The following is a 9,004-nucleotide window of genomic DNA, read 5'->3' as shown; positions in this document are numbered from 1 at the left end:
CTCTGACTTTTGTGATTTCTTCAGGGTTTGGTTTGCTCTTGCTTTTCTAGTTCTTTAAGATCCATTGTCATGTTATTTATTTGGAGTTTTTAGTCTTCTTTGATGTAGGCACTTACAGCTATAAAGCTTTCTCTTAGTACTACTTTGGTTGTAACCCATAGGTTTTAGTATGTTTTATTTCCATTGGTTTCAAGAAATTTTTAAATTTCCTTTTTAATTTCATCATTGAGGAGCATATTGTTTAATTTGCATGTGTTGGTAGAGTTTCCAAAATTCCTCTTACTGATTTCTAGTTTCATTCCATTGTGATCAGAGAACATGCTTGATGTTATTCCAATTTTTTAAATGTCTTAAGACTTGTTTTATGAACTAACATATGGTCTATCCTTGACGATGATCCATGTGCTGAGGAGAAAAATGTGTATTCTGTAGCTGTTGGATGAATGTTTTGTGAATATCTATTAGGTCCATTTGATCTATACTGCAGATTAAGTCTGATGTTTCTTTGTTGATTTTCTGTCTGGAAGATCTGTCCGGTGCTGAAAGTGGGGTGTTGAAGTCTGCGGCTTTTATCATATTGAGGTCTATCTGTTTCTTTAGCTCTGATAATAATTGTTTTATATACCTGGTGCAGTGTTGGCTGCATATATATTTACAATTATTTTATCCTCTTGCAGAACTGACCCCTTTATCATTATACAGTGACCTGCTTTGTCTCTTACAGTTTTTGTCTTGAAATCTATTTTGTCTGATGTAAGTATAGGTATTCCTGTTTTTGTTTGTTTGTTTGTTTCCATTGGCATGGCATATCTTTTACCATCCCTTTACTTTGTCTATGTGTGTCTTTGTAGGTGAAGCATGTTCCTTGTAGGCAACACATCGTCGGATCTTGCTTTTTTATCCACTCAACCAGTCTATGTTTTTTAATTGGAGAGGTTAGTCCATTTACATTCATCATTATTGTTGATAAGTAAAGACTTACTCCTGCCATTTTGTGATTTGTTTTCTGATTGTTTTGTGGTCTTGTCTTTCTTTTCTCCTTCCTTCCTGTATTCCTTTTATAAAGGCAATTTTCTTTGGTGGTATGACTTAATTTCTTGCTTTTTATTTTTTGAGTATCTGTTTTTTGATTTGACGTTACCATGAGGCTTGCAAATACTATCTTACAATTCATTATTTTTAACTGATAACAGTTTAACCCTGATTGCATAAACAAATGAACAAACAGGCAAAAAAAGATGGATAAAAAGATAAAAACTGTATACTTTAATTCATCCCCCTGCTTTTTCACTTTTTGTTGTCTTTTTGTCTTATTGTACTATGTCTTAAAAATTATCGTAGTTATTTTTTATTGCTTCATTGTTTAGTCTTCCTACTTAAGAGTAGCTTACATATCACCATTACAGTGTTACACTATTCCATGGTTTTCTGTGTGCTACTACCAGTGAGTTCTGCACTTTCAGATGATTTCTTATTGCTCATTAATGTCCTTTTCTTTTAGATTGCAGAACTCCTTTTAGCATTTTTTGTAGGACGGATCTGGTGTTGACAAAATCACTCAGCTTTTGTTTGTCTGGAGAGGCCTTTATTTCTCCTTCATGCTTGAAAGTTATTTTTACTGGATATACTATTTTAGGGTAAAGGGGTATTTCTCTTCAACACTTTAAATATATCGGGTCACCCTCTCCTGGCCTGTAAGTTTTCTGCCAAAACGTCTGTTGCCAGATGTATTGGAGCTCTATTTTGTCTTATTTGCTTCTTTTCTCTTGCTGATTTTGGAATCCTTTCTTTACCTTTGACCTTTGGGAGTTCGATTACTAATGCCTTGAGGTAGTCTTCTTTGGGGTATAGCCTTCTTGTGCTTGAATATTAATATCTTTTCTGTGGCTTTGGGAGGGTCTCTACTCCTATCTCTTTCTCTTACCTCCACTTTAAGGCCAATAACTCTTAGATTTGCCCTTTTGTGACTATTACCTAGATCCTGTAGGCCATGCTTCATTCTTTTTCTTGTGTCTCTTCTGGCCATGTATTTTCAAGTTGCCTGTCTTTAAGCTCACGAATTCTTTATTCTGCCTGATCAATTCTGCTATTAAGAGACTCTGATGCATTCTTCAGTATGTCAGTTGCATTTTTCAACTCTAGAATTTCTGCTTCTTTTTAATAATTTCAATCTCTTTGTTAAACTTATCTGATAGAATTCCACATTCCTTCTCTGCATTATCTTGAATTTCTCTGAGTTTCCTCAACACAGCTATTTTGAATTCACAGTCTGAAGGAGATCACATGCCTCTGTTTATCCAGAATTGGTCCCTCATGCCTTATTTATGGTGAGGTGACAAAATTGGTCTCTTGTGCCTTATTATGGTTCATTTGGTGAGGTCATGTTTTCCTGGGTGGTGTTGATTCTTGTACATGTTTGCTGGTGTCTGGGCATAGGAGAATTTGGTATTTATTATAGTCTTCACAGTCTGGGCTTGTTTGTGCCTGTCCTTCCTTCCTCTTCTTCTTCTTTGTCTTTTTTTTTTTTTGAGACAGGATTTCACTCTTTTGCCCAGGCTGGAGTACAGTGGTGCAATCACAGCCCATTGTAGCCTTGACCTCCAGGATCAAGCCTTCCTCCTGCCCCTGCCTCCCAAGTAGCTGGGACTACAGGCGCATGCCACCACACCAACTACTTTTTGTATTTTTTGTTGAGACAGGGTTTCGCCATGTTACCCAGGCTGATCTCGAACTCCTGGGCTCAAGCTATCTGCATCCCTTGGTCTCTCAAAGTGTTAGGATTACAAGTGTGAGCCTAGACTCAGAGACCCTAAGGGCCTGCGTGCTGCTCTGTCTCACTGTGGCCAAACTGGTGCCTAACGTGCAAGACAAAGTCCCTGTTACTTTTCCTTCCACTTTTCTCAAACAGAAGGGGTCGCTTCCTAAGGCCACCACAGCTGGGAATGTACTGGGTCAAACCTGACACCGGCACACCTCAGGCCCGAAGGCCCACGGCATATGACTTGGGTATCACTGTTGGTGATTCAGGGTCCGAGAGCTCTTTAGTGAGCAGGTGATAAATCCTGCCAGCGGTAGGTCCTTCCCTTCAAGGCAGTGGGTTCCCTTCTAGCCCAGTGTGTACCTAGAAATGTCATCCATGAGCTAGGGCCTGGAATCGGGGCCTTGTGACTCTGCCCAGTGCCCTATCCTGCTGTGGCTGAGCTGGAATCCAAGATGCAATGCAAAGTCCTCTTTCACCTTTTTTTTTTTTTCTTCCACTCTGTCACTCGATCTGGAGTGCAGTGGTGAGATCTTGGCTCACTGCAACCTCCGCCTCCTGGGTTCAAGCAATTCTCCTGCCTCAGCCTCCTGAGTAGCTGGGATTACAGGTGCCTGCCCCTACGCCCAGCTAATTTTTTGTATTTTTAATAGAGACAGGGGTTCACCACGTTGGCTGGGCTGGTCTCAAACTCCTGACCTCATGATTTGCCTGCCTTGGTCTCCCAAAGTTCTGGGATTACAGGAGTGAGCCACCACGCCTAGTCTGAACTCTCCTCTCCCTGAGCAGAAGGAAGGAGTCACTTTCATTGCTGCCAACTGTGCTGCCTGGATTTGGAGGAGGGGTGACACCAGCACCTCCTTAGCCTCAAAGCCTGGTGTCACCCTCGGTCATGTGCCATACAGGTCCTCTGGCTCTAAGCCAAGCCCAGTACTAGGAGTTGCCTAGGAATTCCAGCCCTTGAGTCCTAGACAGCTTTTCAAGTTTACCCAGTACCCCAGAACACTTTAGTCCATGGTGGCAAGGCTTGCTGAGAAACTCAGGTTCCGACCACCGGGATGGGCGATTCCCTTCTGGCTAGGGTTTGTCCAAATGCTCCCTCTGTGTATGGGCACCGGCTGAACCCACCTCGGCTCTGCTCTCTGCTGTGACAGGGCAGCCCCAAGTTCAATGTGAAGTCCCCCAATTCCTACACTCTTCCTCTCCCAAGTGCATAGATTTCTCCCTGCCGTGTGGCTGCTGCTGAGGGATGGAGGAGGGTTGGCAATTCAAGACGGTCTTTCCTAGCCTCTTCCATGCTTCCTTCTGCACCACGAAGTTAAAACCAGGTACTGTGATTGCTCACCTGATTTTTTGTTCTTGTGATGGCGCTCTCTGTGTGTAGTTAGTGCCAAGGTTTGGTGTTCCTGCAGGGGAGATGAATGGAGTGGGCTTTCATTTGGCCATCTTGCTCTTTCCCTTTTGATTTCAAGGTCATTAGAGGCCTCTCTTAGACTTATGTGGACATAGATTTTCATCATGCAGCATTCTTTTTGTTTTGTTTTTTTGAGACAGAGTCTTGCTCTGTCCCCAGGCTGGAGTGTAGTGGCACAATCTCAGCTCACTGCAACCTCTGTCTCCTGGGTTCATGTGATTCTTGTGCCTCAGCCTCCTAAGAAGCTGGGATTACAGGAGTGCGCCAGCACACCTGGCTGATTTTTGTGTTTTTAATAGAGATAAGGTTCCACCATGTTGGCCAAGCTGATCTCGAACTCCTGGCCTCAAATGATCTGCCCGCCTCAGCCTCCCAAAGTGGTGGGATTACAGGTGTGAGCCACCATGCCTGGCCTCATCATGTATCATTCTTATGTGTGTCTCAAATAAAAAATATAAATGCAATAAATGAGATAAGGTATTTCACAGAACATCTTTCTGACAGCACTGGTGATGCAGAATTTTTTATTCCTCTGTTGTTTCGGGAAGTTTCCACCAAGCTGCTGACACCCAACCTGCATGTTTGGATATTCATATATGCAGGCAATGGTGCCTCTATTGTGCCTGGGCCGGGAGGACAGTGGCCACAGGACAAGCCCTAACTTCAGGAATGTCAAAAGGAAAACAAAGTGGTGCCTCAGATCGGATTAACGAAAAGGTGGTTAGTGCCTGGGAATATTACTTGATTGTCAGCGAATGAATAAGTGATGAGTGGGCGGAAAAGTTAATTACCCTGAACCTAAGGGAAAGTGCCCCGGGAGAACTCACTGACGGATGAAATGATGCAAAGCCGAGCTTCATTATTTTGGGCTTAAACCAGAAGTTCTCACCGGGTAACTGTACCCCAGGGGGCTTTGGCAAAGTCACAATTCTCTGGTCCCAGCTTTGGGGAGGGTGCTTCTGGCATCGGGGTGGGTAGAGGCTGGTGTGTTTTTCAACATCCTCCACCGCACAGGACGGCCCTCACCACAAAGAATGATCCTGCACAAAACACCAATCGTGCCAAGGTTGAGAACCTCTGCCTTAAACCAAACAGGGACAGCAGTTCCCCTTGAAATGCACATGTTCCCAGAGCTGCTCAGGTATCAGTTATGACCAGCTCGCACATCAGCACCTCCAGGACGTCTTCCCTGGTTGCCCTTTCTGCCTCCGGCCTGAGCATAGCATCCTTCACTGGGCTCCCTTGGCACCTCCAGCCCCTGCTCCCACCTGTGCCTCCCCTGCCCTGCATCAGCTCTCTCGTTTCTCTGACTCCCTCAAGGACTGTGGGCTCCTTGAGAGCAGAAGGCAGGTCTTATTTTTCACTGCTTCACAGCACACAGCCGCCTTCCTGCCTTGGTATTTGCATCTTAATTGACAGTTCAGTCCCAGTCGTATGATGATGATTGAGTTCACAGTAATCATAGCGATCTGGAGTTCTCATTCACACTTCACAAACGGGGTCTCCGAGGCTGGGGCACCGTCAGTAACCTGTGAGGGCTGCCCCGCTGGCGTCTGGGACTCAACACAAAGCAGGACCAGCCCATCTGGACTTGGGCATGGGCGGCTCTGAGCTCAAAGCCCAGCCCTGTCATTTGCTTTCTGTGTAACCCTAGGCAGCTTGCCTGACTTCTCTGAGGCCAAATTTCCACAGCTGGAAAATGCAGAAGTGCAGGCTGTTTTCATGAGGCTTTGTGAGTATTAAGAGAACTGGTGTGTATCGTGCCAGGCTAGTGATAGTGAGTACAATCATCCCTGTGTGCTGACCACTTACTCTATAGCATCTCATTCCGTACCTCCTGCAACCTTGAAAGGCAGCTACTTTAATTACATGCAGTTCAGAGACAGACTGAGGCTCCCACAGGGCAAGTGCCTTGCCCGGGACTGGAACTCAGGCTGACCAGGCTCCACCCCATCTACTGAGCAGCCCCCCAGGCAGTGGAGATGAGCTCAGCCCAGTCCCTTCACTCCAGAGTCCTCTGCAGGGCAGCACACGGTCAGGGGTCCCTTCTACGCCTTACTGGCAGGAGGGAGTCAGCTTTGACAGGCCAGGCTAGCGATAGAGCAGGGTCTCCAGCCTGAGTGTGGGGTGGGACTGCCTGCTTGGAATCCTGGCTCTGGCTCTTATTGACGTCACAGCTTTGGGTGGGTCCTTTCAGATCTCCCAGATCCACAGTTTCCTCATCTCAGAGACGCACGGAAATTGCCAGCGCCCCTGGAGTCTCTGCTGTTGTAATTATTTGCTTCCACCGCATGTGGCTAGTTGGCAGTGGACAGTTTGTCAGTTTGTCCCCAGCTCTGATGAGCCTTGGGAACGGCAGCCCACCCCAGGACGGTGAGAGCGGGCCATCTAGCACAGGTGGGGTGCCCATAATTTAATGAGTGACCCCGGCTGTGACCCCTGGCTTACCCCAAAGAGCTCATGTGCATAAATTTCACAAAGTGACCCACGCCTGGAATCCACATAAACCTTGCCCTCCAAAATGGAAATGGTATTTGTTTCCTTGTATTGTATCTGTTGAACTTGCCACTCTTGGGGGGGGTGTCACCTTTCTTTTCCATCAAAGTAACAGTCAAAACCTCTCCTGGAGGTGTGACGAATGCCTACTTTATATGATTTTTACACAAGTCACTTGAACACACACATACCAAAAGCAAGAGAAAATAGTTCTTGAATTATATGAACACCCTGGTGCTCAGAAATGACAAAGACGGAAAGGCTGTTAGTCACCCATCCCCACTTGAAACTGGACTTGGAGTGTTTCCAAGAGAATGTGGATATAATGGGGGGAGAGTGTGGGTGGGGGCGCACCAGCCACGCTTTTCAATACAGACACTTGGGTGTGGTCTCCACACAAGCAAATTTTGGAATCAAAAATATTGAATCCTGTCAAAGAATTGACTAGTACCAATTTCCATGAGGTTGCTTTGAACAGAACGGTTGTTGGCTGAATTTAATCATTTCTCACATGAGCCTGTGTATGTATGTGTGTACATTCTGTGCAGACACTGCTGGAATGTGGATTGTGTAACAGATGCCCCAGGGGCTCTGCCCACGTCCCGTTGGGTGCCTTTGTACCTCTTCCTCCCTGGCAGCAGGTGGGCTGCCTCCTCCCTTAGTGGGAGGAGCAGCCTCGCCGCTCACTGATGGGTACCAGAAGCGTTATGGATACTTGGGTTCCGTCACCCAGCCCCAGTGGGGCTGGCTCCACAGTGTGGCTCAGGGCTACCAACATCATTTACAAAATGAACAAGCAGAGCGCGTATTCAACAATGACTAAGAGTCTTTAAACAGTGACAGCAGATCATTAAACCAAGCGCACGGTCCTTCTGAATGACAGCATAGGCCGCACAGCTCTGGAACCAGCCCTGGTGGGACTCAGGCTTCCTCCAAGACCCCCAGAGGGAACGCACCAAAGGTGACCCCCATGGGCACTGAACGCCTCGCCCTTGTCTGACTGTCTCCTCCGGTTCCACTTCCCACTCCCTCGCCAGTTTTGCCCAGGAACCTCCCTAATGAATCACTTTCAACAAACCCCCTCCCAGGGTCTGCTTCAGGTGCTCTCGGCTAACACAGGGAGGAGGCGTGTTGCCTGGATGCTCCTGGGCTCCAGGAGAAGAGCCGAGCTGACACCTCATCCCAGTGATACCCGAGCTGCCTCCTGCCCCTCAATTAAACAGTGACAAACTATCACAAAACACCAGAGACCCAGCATCTCATTTGGCTGTTTCTATTGTTGCGTGCCCTCCTCCCACCTTCTGCTAACATGTGGGCCTCACCACATCCAATTGAAGATCATCAGGTGCTAAAGCTAGGAATCACACATCCATCACACATTAGTAGACTCTGGAATCTGAAACGAGTTCATTTCCATTTCCTGATGGATGAATTTATTCTGGAAACAGTTGGGATGGGTACATACCTCCCAGAGCCAGGCCTGGGAGAAATCTGCCAAAAATACCAAGATGCTGAAACTTGTCTTAGAAAGGGACTTCAAAAGCTTGCATGGGTGGTGGCTTCTTTCCTGGCAAAAGTCTCCTGGAACTGCAGGGCTTTGCTCCCAGGATGGCAAAACAGGGACCTAGAGCTGTTAAGTGCCTCCCACAGAGTCGCCCAGCCAGGCTGGCCCAAGCTGGGATTGACGGCCAGGTGTCCTGTCTCTAAGCATCTCTGGGGTCTTGCTCTGCTGAGCTGAATGTGAACATTGAGGGTCAAACTACTTTTCCCAACTATTTCCAAGGCTTAGCAGAAAGTGTGGAGAAATGTTCTTGCAACCCAGCTGGAAAGGAAGCAAAGAAGAACGAGAATGAACCACTGCAGGGCAGACCACAGAGTCACAAATCTGTCATCCCCCGCCACCACCGCCGCCACCACCACCAGTAACACCAGGAGGATGCCAGTTTCTGAGAAGGCCCAATTCTTAGCCCACTGTGAAGTCTTTCATGGGCATCATTTTATGTAGTTTCTAACTCCTCCCTTACCATCAGTCCCATTTTATAGATTAGGAAAATGAGGCTCAGAGAGTTGGAATTATTTGCTTAAGGGCACACAGTGGTGGAGTAAGAACTGATACCCAGGCCTAGTTTGCTCCAAAGGCTGAACTTTATTTTCTCTTGAGACAGGGTCTTACTCTGTTGCCCAGACTGGAGTGCAATGGTGCAAACATGGCTCACTGCAGCCTTGACCTCCCTCAGCTCAAGTGATCCTCCCACCACAGCCTCCCAAGGAGCTGGGACCATAGGTGCACTCGAACATGCCTGGGTAATTTTGTATTTCTTGCAGAGATGGGGTTT

At 46.7% G+C, this 9,004-nt stretch overlaps 1 protein-coding gene across 2 annotated transcripts in view; it reads right to left on the bottom strand.

Moving 5' to 3' along the window:
- Positions 1-8,065: 8,065 nt before the first annotated feature.
- Positions 8,066-9,004, bottom strand: part of WFDC1 (WAP four-disulfide core domain 1) — a 39,034-nt gene continuing 38,095 nt past the window's right edge. Inside the window, exon 7 of one of the 2 annotated variants that reach the window (XM_017543619.2) lies at positions 8,066-8,490. The gene's annotated coding sequence lies outside the window, so the exon portion shown is untranslated. The remainder of the gene's footprint in view (positions 8,491-9,004) is intronic. The other variant, XM_017543620.2, reaches the window with a different exon arrangement.

The sequence above is a fragment of the Cebus imitator genome, unplaced genomic scaffold (assembly GCF_001604975.1).
Source record: "Cebus imitator isolate Cc_AM_T3 unplaced genomic scaffold, Cebus_imitator-1.0 Scaffold159, whole genome shotgun sequence".
Taxonomy (NCBI): domain Eukaryota; kingdom Metazoa; phylum Chordata; class Mammalia; order Primates; family Cebidae; genus Cebus; species Cebus imitator.
This window is presented reverse-complemented; position numbering and strand designations above follow the sequence as displayed.